Here is a 14888-nt window from a genome sequence, read left to right as displayed (position 1 = left end):
CTAGGCCAGCAGGAGAGTGAGGCTAGAGGTAGAGGCAGACTGTTAAGTGGAAACCAGTGAAATGTGGATCCAGGTGCTGAGTGCCTGCATGGGGGTCATGCCACTGTTTGCCCTCACCCCGCCCATCCTGCCCAAGGGTGACCTCTGTAAACAACATCAACAGACTGTCTTGTTCTGGGGCTCAAGCTGGATTTTCAGTATTGCAGCATGAGGACAGAGGGAGGAGAAGCGGGGTGGGTGTTTATGCCCCTGGCCTCCTCCCTGTGACGCTCCACTGGCCCTGCGGCTCACAGGAGTCACTGCCCGTCTCCCTGCATGATGGCTGGCCCCGGGCATCACACTATCCCTTGTGCTTCTCCTGTGTCCTGTCCACACTTCTGTAAACCGTCCGTTTATTATTCTTGACTCAATGACTCATTTTGTGGGGGCCATCTGTTTTCTGCCAGGGCTCTGACTGATACGAGATGTTAGCCTTAGGTTAAAAAAAGGAAAAAAAAAGATAGAAAGAAAAAAAAAGAAAGTGTTTGTGTTGAGGAGGGGGACACATGTACTTGCGCATGCTCTGCGTCTCTAGAAAGCTGCCCAAGGAACCGCTGGCCGTGGTTGCTTCCAGGAAAGAAAACAGTGGCTGGGGGTGGAGAGCAGGAGGAAGGAATATCCAGTTTTACTGTAAACTTTTTTTTGTTCCTTTTGCATTTTGTACTTCATGCAGGTATTACTTATCTAAAAAATAATTTTGTATTTTTTTAGAAAATAATAAAAAGGAAAGACTGCAGAGGGACTTGCTGCCAGAAGGCTTCAGAGACAGCTGTCCCTGCAGCACGTGGATCCCTCCTTCCCCAGGCGTGACTGCCTTTCCTGGCAGGTACTCCAAGCCACCAACGGAACAAAGAAGAAACAAAGGTATAATGAGCAAGCTTCTTCCACTATACACTACAGACAATAGGTGCAATATTTTGAAAAAAAGAAAAAAAAATCTGTCTCATTAGTTAACTCTTTTAGACCATTTGCTGCTATGTACAGGAAGGCGTGGGGTTTGAGGTGATGGCAGCAACCTCACATCGGCAGCTGTGGGCCCTCATGTCGTCCCTCCCCCATAGTGACCAGGCCAGAGTCTGCTTAGGTTTTGCACCTAGGCCCACCTTTTAGTCCCTCCCTGATCTCTTTGCCACTACAGAGCCCAAACTTGCCTATGCCTGGTCAAGTCCCAGCGACACAGCAGAACTGTGGCTGTGAGAGGAGAGCCCTGCCTTCCTCCTCCTGCTCCTCAACCAGGGCCGGCCCATTACTTAGCAATGGCTCTATTTTTGTCGTGCTCATTATACTGCAGCACTGTTCATTTCCATCTCATTATTGTTGGGGGGAGGGGGTCATCCGGAGGCTTCGTTGCCCAGGAGACGGGGGTGGGAGGTGGCCTGGTAGGGGGGAGCTGGGCACTCAGCTGTCTTCCGCAGGCGTGGCTCATCCATCATCTGACAAGACTGTCAGGTCTCTCTCTGCTGGTTGTAGGGTGACCACCAGAGCCCATCACTTGTTCTGGCTCTTTCTCCTGCCAGAAGCAAATCCTCCCCTTTTTAAACAGAGATGGAGAGACATATCTAGATTTAAGGATAGAGAAAACAGAACAGCCATACAAATCCCCTGTGTGAATCTGTCGGGGACAAAAAATGTCTCGGGGTGACTGGCTGCTGTATTAGAGGCACGTGGGGTAGAAGCACTCCTGCCCTCCAGGACACAGGTCCCTGGCTACTTCCCCCAGCCAATGGGCCATGGCCATGGCGGCTGTTGCTAGAAGTCTCCATGCGCAGGACATTTGCATAATGGCCCCCAGGACTTTTGCCCGGGACTTGACTGCAGTGACAAGAAACAGGTTAGATGGCCACAGGGAAAGGGGGAGCAAGGCACTACTGTCGAGAGGAACTGATGCCCTTTGCCTCTGCCCTGAACCCTGAGGGTTCTGCAAGCCTCCCTCCACACACTCGGCACTCCAGTGGCAGGATGGAGGGCCCTAAGCCTCTCCTGTGATGTCTCTCGGCTGGAGCTGCTCCTTCTCACCCTGTGAAATCAGATCTCAGACGTTACCTCTTCAGTGAACACTTCCTGGACCTCTTCCCTGTATCCCTCTGACAAAGTAAGGCGTGCTTTTCTCCGAAGTCCTCCAGCACTTCATTCCCTAATTGTAATGGTAGGTTGCCCACCATCTGACTCTCCCACTGCTCTTGTATCTCCAGACTCTGCTGGGGGCCTGAGGCATAGCACAGAGCTTTGTCGATTACACTGGACCCTGAGGGATAATTAGAGGTGTGTGTACAGCACCTCACGACTGATGGCTTGCTTTGTGCCAGACACTGTGCTGAGAGCTTCATAGGCACTATCCTCCTTAATCCTCACCATAGCCCAAGAGGCAGGGGCCATTCCTCCCCCTCCTACAGAGGAGGAGACTGAAGAGGGGAACTAACTTACTCCAGGTCACATGCATATGCCTCTCTCTAGATTTGCTTTCACTACACACAAGGTAGCAAACCACATGTTGTTCTTCACCTTGCTTTTTCCCCCCTTTGACTTATTTCTTGGAGATTGTTCCATTATCAGTAGTTACAGACCAATGCCCATTCTTCTTAAGACATCCAGAGTATCCCATAAATGGATAGATTCTACCTTATTTACTCACCCCCTGTTGGTGGGCATTTAGGTGGTTTCCTTTCTTTTGCTATTATGTGTGGTGCTATAAAGTGGACACCTGCCCACAAACCTCAGCATAAGTTCTGTTACATTCCATGCAAATCCTTGGTCCTTCTCAAATTTTGGCATAACAAATGAGGTAGGGATTCAGTTAAGATGTCGACCACTGTACTCTACAATGGCCAAATATCTTACCCAGCACACAATAGGTGCTTGTAAATGTTACCAGTGACAGTGGCAATGGTGACAACCAACAGTGTCCACTGTAGCACACAGTCCACAGCACTAAGGAGGGCCACCTGGAAGTCTTTTAACTGTCAGTCCTAAAAGTCACTTACACATCAAAGAACTGATGAATTTGCAAAACTTCCCAAGAGAATATTTTGACCTGGGGAGGGGAGAAAGACATCCCATGACTATGGTGATGTGCTGCACCAAATGGTGATGACCCAGGATGGAAGAGCTTCTGAAGACTTGCTCTGGGTGATGCATGCGAGGCAGTCCCTGGGTCTAATTCAGATGAACTCCTGTTAGTGGATGTGGGCTAACAGCATTGGTCTAAGGCTAGAGCAAATGGAGGCATGTTCTCCTGGGTGGCGAGGTGGTGTCTGAGAAGGCAAGGCCAGCAGGGGTCAGACCAGAGCTCTGAAAGCAGAACTGACCTTGCCTGAGAGCATGAAGGGCCTAAGGTAGGCAGTTGGCAGCTTGTGTCCAGGCCTGGTGGGTGGAAGATAGGGGATCCCACAAGAGGGAAAGGTGAGCTGGAAACCTCTTATCCAGGTGGGTTGAAGGGCAAACCCTACCAGCTGGGACTCCCCAGAAGATGAGGACGAATAGCTCTGGGGTGGGATCGCCACTCCCCAAATAATCAGTGTACACGGTGGAAGAGGGCCAGAGGCTGTTCCAAAACACTGGACTTGCTGGGAACAAGCAGACGCCCTGCTGGGCAGGGGTGGGATGGCCTGCCAGGACTCACTGAACATTAAGAGCTCTGTATGAGGACTTGGGATTAAGACATCATAGTAACAGCTAATACCGACCATAAACCATGCCCAGGCATTAATTCATGCTATTCTCCTAACAGCCCTGCAAATTTACCCCCATTTTATACACAAGAAAATGGAGTCACAGAGAGGTTGACCTTCCAGAATTGAAGTCGTATAACTTGCATTGCTTATCAAAATTTGGTCATCTGTTGAGCCCTAGGGGGGGCTCCTAGGCTGTGGCCTTCAGGAGGATCGCCCCCAGCAGGATGAGCAGGCCAAAGGTCCTGTCTGGGACTTCCCTAAACTCCTCTGGGACCAGGCAGATCTCAGTACCCCTCTGCTCCTCCCCGTCCTCCAGGGTGAGAGAGAAGCTGCTTCTCTGAATAATCCAGCCAACCATGGAATAGTGGGAGTAAGAGCACTGGCCTGGGAGTCAGGAAGCCCAGGGTTGGGGGACCAATGGAATGGAGAGAGAGCCGGGGAGGAAGGAAGGAGAGAAGGGGCAGGTCTCCTAACCCACCTCTGCAAAGTAAACAGCCATGGCCTGACCACCAAGGTCACTAGATCTGCCTGTAACCGGCAGGCTTCCAGCAGGAGTCAGGCAAACACTAGAGGAGGGTGGGAAGGGTTTGTCGGGCCTCTGGCCTCATACCACAAACAAACCTCACTCACTGGATGAACTAGGATGTTCCAACTTGGGAACCAGCATTTGCTTCACGTCAGCTTGTTAGCAACTCCTTTGCCTCTGCCATCCTGGGAAGGGTGGCATGATTTCTGTGGCGGGGCGGAGGCCCATAGCTGTGGGCCATGTCCTCAGAATGTGATACTTTCTCCTCCCCAGCCCTTCTTGCCACCCAGGGTTAGACAGATGTGTCCTGCTCGGGCTTATGTCATTTCTCCAGGCATGTATCTGCTGGCCTGGTCCAGACCAGCAAAACATGCAATCAGAAAAAGAATGAAGCTGCCTGTCTTTGACAGCCCAAGACCTCAATCCTGCCAGCCCCCAGCCCACCCAGCACGCCTATCCCTCCCTCACTGCTCACTGAGGGGGAAAGCTGTCAAAAATCAAGCTGTCCCCCTTTCATCAGCTGAGCCCGTGACAATCATAATGTCCCTGGACCTCTGTCCTTGCTCCATTCTGTGAGGTGCTCTGGAGCTGTGCTTCCAACCCCCACAGGTTGTCATGGTGTCTGCCGCTCAGACACCTCACTGGACAGAACAGCAACCTGTCTCCATGGCAATGAAAAGAATCTGGGGAAGAAAAACACTGGCCTTGGACATGAACTCTCAGGAAGCCTCTTGGGAAATTAGCTCTTCCTGGGAGGTCAGGAGAAATGCCGGTCCTGGAGACAACATTCCTTAGCCATTTCAGCAGCCTCAAAGTCTCTCTCCTGTCTGATGACCCCAGCCCCACTGCTGCCTGCTAAGCTGTGAGCTGATACGGATGAGAACAGTGTCTCCCCTGCCTCAACATCCTCGTGCGCTATCACAACACCTTCCATAAGGAGACCAACAGGTCTCTACTGGCCCACTACAATCCTTGAGAGACCTTTCGGCCCTGTGTGTGTGTCTTTCTCTCCTGCTTTTCATACCACAAATCTCAAGCTCGCTGGACAGGAGGGAGGGCGCTAGGGTTCTTTGAAACTCCTAGTCCTTTTCTCAACAAGCACCACACACCTGGAATCAGGTAGGGCTGGTTTAGGAGAGATGGCCTTGGCTACCTCTGCCTCCCAGGCAGGAAACACTTCACCACCTCCCTCAAGCACCCAGTGACCTCTCCCCTCCCCCCATCAATACTTGCTTTCACTCAGAGATCAGAAACCTGTTCACACTTAAATTTGAGTAATGACAGATGAAAGGATATTCTCTCAGGGAGATCCGAAGTTGAATTGTAAGGAATGAGTTCCTAAGTGGAATTTCAGGAACCAGTTCAAAGGACAAGTGCCACAAGAGTAGAGCTGGACTTGATTCTTCGAAAAGAAAAGAGAGAAGCCCAGTGATGATCTCCCAGTGATGATGCAAAGAAATGTACTTGCTGATTCCCTCGGACAATAAAGACTTTGTTTTGTTTAATCTTCTATTTCTAGAGCCAAAGAGTGTGATTTCTCTTAAAATTCTGCTACCCCAAAGCAAGGTGTGGTCTCACCACAGAAGACTTTGCCTTCCCTGCCCAATGTCATGGCTTCCTCACCAGCACCCGAAGAGGGCGGCCGGGACGCACAGCCACACTTACAGAGCAGCCGGCAGGGGGCGACAGCACCCCATCCTGCCTCCTCCTCCCCTCTTCCGCTTGGGGATCTCGGGTTTCTCCTGGGACTCCTCACGTCCTAAAAATACATCAAAAAGACCCTCATCAGAAACACCTCAGTTTAAGTACCAGCTTTGCCACTTTTCTACTGTATGACCATCTTCACTTGAATTCCTCCAAAAGCCGAACCCAAGACCAGTAAGTCCTTAGCGATGTGATTGTGGAGCGCGGAAGTGAGGGGGTTGGGAGACAGATGCCCCGAAGTCTCTGCTGTGAGCCGTGAGAATTGACTCCACACAGACTCACTGAGGAAGTAGGATGCCCTCTGGTTCCTCCTTCCATGGGACTTCCTAAGGGCTGCGCAGCAGCCCCTGCCCAGGGCAGTCCCCCTGTATGCGCACTTGGGACTCCCTGGTCACCCATCTGGGCAGAAAGCAGATGATATGTGGTGTGTCCGAGGTGAGTCTGAGCTCCCCAGGAACTGTCCGCCTGTACTGTGGCTGACATCTGAGGTGGACTGAGGGGCTGAGGCCACACTCTGGAACGTTACTGAATTTTTCTAGAATCTCTGGTTCTCCACAGATAAAATGGGGCTAGGAACAGCCCTGCCTCACAGAACTGTTACTATTTATTTATTTATTTATTTATTTATTTATTTTTTTGAGCTGTTAATATCTTTCAAAGAGAGAATTCCTGAGAAACACTTAGCACCATGCTTGACCTGGAATAAAGGCTCAGTAAGTGGCAGTTGCTACTCTTCCTGTGACTGGGGGTGGTGGAGTGGTTTCTGTTGCACTAAGGCCCACCTTACGATGTAGCACCACCACTAAGGTGCCCCACCCCACCCCTTCTCTTTGGCAGGACCCAGATTGGCAGGACTGGAAGTCATTTGGAAGATGAATCCTGATGAAGCAGCCTGAGTTCTGGCTCTAGAAAACAGTCAAGAGTTTTTCCTTCCTTCCCTGAAGGAAAGACAAAACTTTCTGCAGTGCGGGAGGCAGAGAGGGCTGCTGCTCCAGGGTAGCCTTGGGGGCAAATCTTGCTTTTTCTAGAAGGAACCGTTTCCTTACATGGCTTGCCTCTGCCATTTCCAGGAACCTGGGATCAAAGAAGGGGTTCTTAGAAGCAGGAAGGGCTAAACACACCAGACTGAGCCTCCAGAAGAGGAATTCCTTTATTCACCATTTATTCTGTCATTCAGCAAACCTTCCTTGAGAATTTTTTATGTGCTGAGCTTCCTGCTAGAGGTTGTGGCTTCAGAGATGCAAGAACATCTCAGGGCTGAAGGAGAAAACAGAATGCCCACACTCTGGGGCAAGTACCATGGGAGTCGCTGCCCTGGAGGCTGTTTCTGACAAAGGCAGTGGAGTGTGCAAAAACCTTGAACAAGAGAAAGAACAGCCTGTGGGGGGGTGGGGCATGGATGGACTGGGCTCCTTCAGCCAACAAGAGTAAAGCTCCTGAGGGCAAGTGGTGGTTTGAAGAACAGAGGGACAAAGGAGGCAGAGGTCAGGATCTGAGGAGTTGTACCTCACACAAAGGAATTTGACCCTCATCCTGAAGCTGAGGGAAAACCATCTCTACCACAGGACCTGTTCTCCACCCCTCTGTCCATCCCCACATCATTGTAAAAGCTACAGCTTCTGCATCAAAGGTGATAGCCCCATCCATGCTTGTAGTAAAGGGAGAATTGAAAGCAACCAATAAACCTTTCTGTCAATAAAGTTGGGACTGCTGCTTAAATGGCCATAGGCCATGGAGCCCTTTCTTCCCCTGCTTTGACTTACTGAAAAATGGCCCACACCATATCCTGAGTCACTGTTATCATTCCCCTGAGAAAGTTCATAGCATCACTGTGGAGTTCCAGGTGCAGTAAATATTGGGCCAGCAGGTGGATAAAAGGAAGGACAAACTGGTAGTAATGATAAATGCGATTAGCACTGAAATTGATAAATATACGTATCCATCTGTATGTGCACAGACTGTCTTTGGGAACAATGATGGCCCTGGAGGAAGGGAAGTGGATTCCAGGGTTCAAGTGTAGAAAAGGAGACTTACCTTTCACTGTTTACCCTTTGAAGTACCTTGATTTTTTACCATGTTCACTTAAAATACTTTAAAAAATAAATGTACAGACGGCCAGTACTCTCCAACCAAAGGCCACCAGGTAAATACTGTAGTCAATAAGACTGGGTTGACTGACTCTTCACAAATGAGGGAGAATGCACCCCATGGGCAAGTGTGGGGCATTTTGGGAACAGAATATTGGAAAGAACTTATCAGCTCGGGCTTGTGTAAAGTGATGTTGAGGATTTAGGGAGGCAAGGCTTTGCTCTGGATTGGCTACTGGAGTACTTCTTCCATGCCATTGGAATCTTAATCATAAGCATGTAGAAGGAGAGAAGAAAAGAGCCAAGTTACAGGGGCTGTTGACAAAGCAACCACTGTCACGGGTTATTCAAGATGAAGAATGGATGTTCAGATTTTTGTAGTTGAAACAGTAATTTGTCTGTGTTCAGACTGATTACAGAGTGATCTTGTTTTTGTCTTTCTCTGGCAAGGGAACAGAGTGGGCTTATCAGATGTCAGTATCTCACAGAATTGTTTGTGTTTAACAAAAGCTGGGAGGCCAGGCCATCAGCACCAAGGGCCCGCTGACCATGTCAGGATGGCTCCAGGCAGCCAGTGGCTGCTCCTCTCTTTCTTGGCACCTTTCAAACTAATGAATTCAATTCGTTGTTTTTACTGTACTGCCTGAGTAGTATAGAAATCGAGTATTTTTTTTTAAAATATGGATTCAACACTAAGTAAGAATCTCTTTAGCAACTTTTTGGTAGATACCAGAAAGCTTTTATATGATGTATTCTGAGCCCTCAGCTGGGGCAGGTCCCTGAGGAGGGGGCCACCTGTGGCTAGCATAGATGGTCAGGCTCTCTGATCTGTCACCACCATAGTGAAGTCACGTGGGCAGAGGTTAGCGTCAGCTCCCCAGATGTAGTCTGCTTGGGCTGCTATAACAAAATACCATAGAGTGGGTAGCTTAACCATAGACATTTATTTCTAACAGTTCTGGAGGCTCAGAATCTGAGATCAGCCTAGTCAGACGGTGGCGAGAGCACTTTTCCTGGTCTGCGGACGGCCATTTTCTTGCTGTGTCCTCATATGGTGGGAAGAGAGAGAGAGATCTCATGTCACTTTTATAAGAGCACTCATTCCATCATGAAACCACACTCTCATGTCTTCATTGAACCCAAATTACAAAGGTCCCCATCTCCAAATGCTATCCTGTTAGGGATTCGGGTTTCAGTATATGAATTTTGGGGTTACATAGACTTTCAATCCACAGCACTCCCTGTTCAAATCCAGAAGCTCCTGCCCTGGAAAAGAGAACTTCTTAGGGAATCATCAGTATGGCAGGTGATGGGCCAAGTGAACCGGGCACAGGACTATCTCATGACAAGCCCAGACTGAGGGTCAGGGGACCTAGTTTCTGGAGCATATCTCCTACCAGCCCACTTCATGGTCAAGCCCCTTCCCCTTCATGGCCTTCAGTTGCCTCATCTATAAAATATCAGGAGAGAGAAAAGGTGGGAGTAAACCAGATCTTCTGGATGATCTTTTCCTTGATTCTGAGGCATAACTGCTCCCAAGGCAGGGGATAAGACAGTTTCAATCTCTTCTGGTAAAGGCAAGAGACCAGGTGCACTGGAGACCAGCCATCAGATCTCATCAGAGAAACACAGCCTCCATGACAAGCAAGTGATCTTAGATCTTATGGACACTCGGAGGGCTACACCTCCCCACACCTGCATCAGTTCTTAACTCCCAGCAAATGAAGCAAGACAGGAGGGGCACAGAGCCTCCCTGAAAGGTTTGGCATGGAGTTAGCTGATAAACTTCAGGAGGACAGGGAAGAGCAGAAAGGAGGTAGAAGAGAATTCTGGAAATGGCTCCTTCTGATGTGGGCTGCTGGGGTCTGTTTCAAAGTTAGGTGGTGGAGGTGATGATTTCTTTGTTTGGCATCCCATACTCCCTCTTTCTGCCTGTTGAAAGAAATTCTCCAGATGTGGGCTAACTGTGTTGTCTGTGTGCTATTTAGTTGGCTAAATCTGACCCAGGACATTCAAGACCCCAGATGCCTGGTGTTCCGGTTGGGCTGGCTCCTGGGGTCTCCATTCATTAAACTCCAAAACCCCACATTTCATTCCCATACCTGTGGTGCTTCAGGTTGCCAAGGACCTATCCTTAACACCAGTATCTTTTGTCAATTGTCTCCAAAAGCTGGGTCAACAGAAATGGGACAAGAGGAGGCCCCAGATTCCTTCCCTTCCAGGACCTCACATACTAAAACCATCCCGATTTTTATGGAGAAGTAAGGGGAGTTTTAAAGTTAATATGTAAATTTAATGACATTGAGTGTTGCATTTTAAATTTTCATTTTTTAACAAGTAGAACATTCAGTTGTTGAGAGGTCACAGCTCTTTTGGTGTATGATTAGTTTATTAAGAGTTTCCTCCTCTGATCTTCCTTTCCTGCCTTCCCGTATCTTCAATCTTCTGGGAACCCTGCGGGACAGCCACAGCAACCATTCAAACCAGTAACTGGAGATTTGAGACCTGGCAGCTTGAAAGCTTCCAGTGAAAACTTCTGAAGGCTGTCCCTTGGGGCAAGTAGATTAATTGTTATTTGGGTAAGAAGAGAGATTGTGTTTCTCCCTGGGTCCTCACAGGAGCAATGGGTTGAGAGTTTTGTCCCTTAAACAAATTTGAGACCTTGGATAGTTACTTCCTAGAGACCTTGGATGGGACACTTTGGGTGCTCTGACTTGAACCCTTTTGCCATTGTCTGATGTGACTTCTGATGTGGCTGGGGGTAGGGAGTGGCATTTCTGGAGGGTCTGACTCACTGCACTTTGGATGGCTTCTTCCTCTTTGACTGAAAGTGGGGAGCAGTTAATAATCCCCAGGGGCGGCGCTCTGGGGCTGGGAGGTGAAAGCGCATGGATAAATGCTCCACCTGCCGTCTTTAGGGGGACACGCATGCCTGGGAGGTGCTCTGTGTGCTCCTTGGAAGATGGGGGGATGTGGCCGGCAGTGTCACCCTCCTTAACCATCCCCCTCCTTTCCTACCCACCGCCTCACTTCTGCTCCCTCAGATCCCCTGTCTGAAAGCTCTTGTCTCAGGCTCTACTTACAAGAGAAACCAAACTAAAACAGACATGCCAGGGAGAATCAGGCTGACAGAGCTCTGGCCATCACTTTGTCGGGGAATTTGGTGGACAGACTTGGATTCAAAGCTCAGCATCGCCTTCCTATACATATCTACACACGCTGCATGTATCTACGCAAATTACCCTCTCTGGAGCAGGCAGCAATTAGGAAACATCAAAGGTCCCCATTAAAATGATCAGCAAGGAGCATCTGGGTGGCTCAGTTGTTAACTGCCTTCGGCTCAGGTCATGATTCTAGAGTCCTGGGACGGAGCCCCGCAGCGGGCTCCCTGCTCAGCAGGCAGCCTGCTTCTCCTCCCTCTTCTACTCCCCCTGCTTGTGTTCCCTCTCTGGCTGGGTCTCTCTCTGTCAAATAAATAAAATCTTTTAAAAAAATTTTTTAAATTAAATTTAAAAATAGATAAATAAATAAAATGGTCAGCAAAAATGGGTGCCTGAGTGGCTCAGTCGGTTAAGTGTCTGCCTTCAGCTCAGGTCATGATCCCAGGGTCCTGGGATTGAGCTATACATAGGGCTCCTTGCTCAGTGGGGAGCCACCTTCTCCCTCTCCCTCTGCCTGCCACTCTCCCTCTTTGTGTTTGTGCTCTCTCTTATAAGTAAGTGAAATCTTTTTTAAAAAAATTAAAATTAAAAAAAAGAAAACATGTTATTAAAAAAAAAAAAAAAAAAAAAAAACGATCAGCAAAGGAAGTCATTTCACCCTCTGGAATTCAGGAGGACCCTCCCTGTATGGAGGACCTCATTTTTTGGCCTTCAAGGGCTAAAGGGACAGAAACTCTAAACTGGAGTCCAGCCAGCCAAGGCACACAACCGCCCAGACCTGCACAGCAACTTCAGCCCCAACCCCGCCAACAGTGTCCTAGCTCCACAGGTGCAGAATCCCAAGGGTACCTGTGGCTTGTCATCTCCTGATCCCTCTTTTCCTCCATTTCCATTATATTCCCAATCTTTCATTGATTCTGGTATTCAGAATGTATCCCCCGCTGCTCAATTGCCAAGGGAACCATTTGCTTTTGATGGAAAAACAGTTCATCTTCTTGGTACAATCTGGTGCGAGATCTTCAAGGTGAAGTCAGCTGTGGCAAGCATAGCCCTGGGCATTCACCCATGTTTGTCATCACCTCACCCCCCACAGATCCCAACCTACACAGAACCTCTAGTCTGCTACACTGCTTCAGACCACCCTAGGATGACCCCTTCCTCTCCAGCGCAGCTCCAGGACCCCCAGGCTGCCCTCACACCTGGGAGTTCAACCCCACAGTGAGGCCTGGGCAGTCACAGCCAGACACATGGGACAAGGGACCCATCGTCGGAGTGGTCTGGAAAATAAATAAGAGAAAGCTGGGCTAGGGACCGCAGCTTGTGCTGCTTCTCGTTCCCATGGGGCCACAGCATCCAGACAAGGTTGGGTACCCTCAGGACTCATCGTAACACAGAATCCTCAGGCTGGATTGCCAGCACCTGGATTACTAGACTGGGTTACCTTACCTGCGGCCATCACCGGATACCCTAGAATTTCAAATTGCCCTGATACTGTTTTCCAGATCTTTCTTTAGGAATCAGAGATGAAGGGCTTAACTTAAAATGTATCAACAGAGACTATGTGCTCCCAGGTGGAGAGTCAGGCATTCCAAGTCCCCAGCCCAAGGCCAATGATCCTGAGGCTCTCCCACCCACAGCTGGGGGAGCTAGAAGCTAAGTGGTCCCACCAACTGCTTTTCCCCACTAACCCGGCTCCATTTCCTGCTCTCCCTCCTCCCCAGTCCTTCAAGCACACAAATACCACAAGTCCGCAGGAAACCCCCTGATGTGCCAAACTTGGTGGTGGTGGTTCTTTCTTTTTTCACTTCTTAGCCCAGGTGAAAGCATTTGAGTACCACCCAAGGGCTGCTGGGAACCAAGTAAATACTGAGGTTATTTATCCCAAGGAAGTACTTGTGTTGCAGTATCCATGATCCGCAGCCCCTGGCTGGAAACTTGGCCTGAGGACTAGAGGGTGGTGGGGGTGGGGAGGACTCCACAAACAGTCTGACCCTGGTTCTCACCAAGCCTGGTCCCGAGCCTTTGTCCACTTGTGAGGCTGAATGGTAAGAATAGCCTGGGGGGCAGAGCATATGGGCCTGTCCTTGTCTCTGCCCCTGCACCCCTCCCATTCCGGGTGCGCCCTGGGCCCAGGATGGGCTTTTCTGGACATTTCTCAACAGAGGAAGGGGCAAGGGCCATAAAACTAGTGCAAACCGCCCCTCCACACCCCAGCCCATTCACCTGCTCTCAGTCCCAAACCCTCCTCCTCTGGGGTCAGTCCCACTCCATCAGGGACACATGCACACTCCCACAAACACACAGCATGTACAGTTGCACACCAGTCCCCCTCTGTGTGACGCTCCATTGCAAGCAAAGTCCTCTTCTCTGTGGGCCTCGGCTCCCTTCCTCCAGCGCTGGGTCCAGAACCAGGGCCTTCCTTTCCAGTGCCATACTGTCGTCTGTCTCCCAGGGATCTCATCCTGAGAGGAAGTGAGCTCAGAAGCCCCTGCCCCGCTTTCAGGTTGCTCTCTCCCCTTGGGGGTCCACTCTGGGTGTCCTCCTTGCAGGCCTAAAGGGTACTGTCCCTGCTTGCCCGGCCACTTCCCTCACTGTCTGCCCTTGCGGAGTGTAGGAGGAGGTCATGGGGCCAGAGATATGATAACAAGGCTCTGCCCACTGCCTTGGCTATATTCTAGAGCTGTGGGACCCTCCAGCGATTCCCCTTTCTGGGCCTATCCTTTTTACCCATAGAATCCTGTCCTGTTCTGCCTGTCTGCATCTCCCCACCCCACCCGGATGCCCATGTCCCCCACCTTTTCCAACTATTCCTCAATACTGAAGCCTTCAGTCTTGGTTTACTCTTGGTTTACTGTTATATTCTGATTCCTCACCTCAGACCCCTCTGTCAGGCCTCTTCAGGTGGCCTCCTAGCCCTGCACCCGTGGCCTCCACGAGTCCTAACTTTAGGGAAACCTCACTGTCTGCATTTCTGCCACAGAGTTTCTAAAGCCCGTAGACTCTCAGACTAAGTGATAAAGATGTGAGTGATAAAGATAAGAGTGATAAAGATGTCTTTTTATTTTACTTTATTTTATTTTATTTATTTGAGAGAAAACAGGATCACAAATGGGGGAGGGGAGGGCAGGGCAGAGGGAGAGGGAGTAGCAGACTCCCCAGGACCCCAGAATCCCAGGACCCCAGGATCATGACCTGAGCCAAAGGCAGGCACTTAACTGACTGAGCCACCCAGGTGCCCTAAACTGGTAATCTAGTAAGAAAAATCATTCTCCGAGTTCTGTGAGCCACTCCAGCAAACTCACCAAACCCGAGGCAGAGGTGATTGGAATCTCCAAGCTACCATCAGACCACAGCAGACAACAAGGACTTGCACTTAGCAAATGGAGGGGGGCTAGTCTTGCAGAACTGAGCCCTTAACCTGTGGGGTCTCACCCTATCTCCAGGCAGAATGCGTCCGAATTCAGCTGAATTGTAACACTCAGCTGTTAGAGAACTACTTGATGTGGGAAAAGAGCCCACCATGCCTTAGAATTGGGTATAGAATTGTACACTTACCCTTCTCTTTGTCTTTTTTTTTTTCTGTACCTATGTACCTATTAACGCACTGTATAATTTTTTAATATGTTTGTTGTTTATTGTACATCTCCCCCATGAGAGTGTAAACTCTGCAGGGAAATGATCTTTGTTTTGTTCACAGTGG

General features: G+C 49.6%; 1 long non-coding RNA gene across 5 annotated transcripts in view; it reads left to right on the top strand.

Moving 5' to 3' along the window:
- Positions 1-14888, top strand: part of LOC116591168 — a 215109-nt gene that overhangs the window by 171633 nt on the left and 28588 nt on the right. The window contains exons 5-6 of one of the 5 annotated variants that reach the window (XR_004285861.1): positions 751-903; positions 10493-11310. This is a non-coding gene — a long non-coding RNA (uncharacterized LOC116591168). Of the gene's footprint in view, positions 1-750; positions 3890-4845; positions 6758-6777; positions 8465-10492; positions 11311-14888 lie in introns of those variants that run through there. The other 4 variants (XR_004285860.1, XR_004285859.1, XR_004285858.1 and 1 more) reach the window with 4 other exon arrangements.

The sequence above is a fragment of the Mustela erminea genome, chromosome 5, assembly GCF_009829155.1.
Source record: "Mustela erminea isolate mMusErm1 chromosome 5, mMusErm1.Pri, whole genome shotgun sequence".
NCBI lineage: Eukaryota > Metazoa > Chordata > Mammalia > Carnivora > Mustelidae > Mustela > Mustela erminea.
Note: the sequence above shows the minus strand (reverse complement) of the source record. Positions and strands in the feature narration are given on the sequence as shown.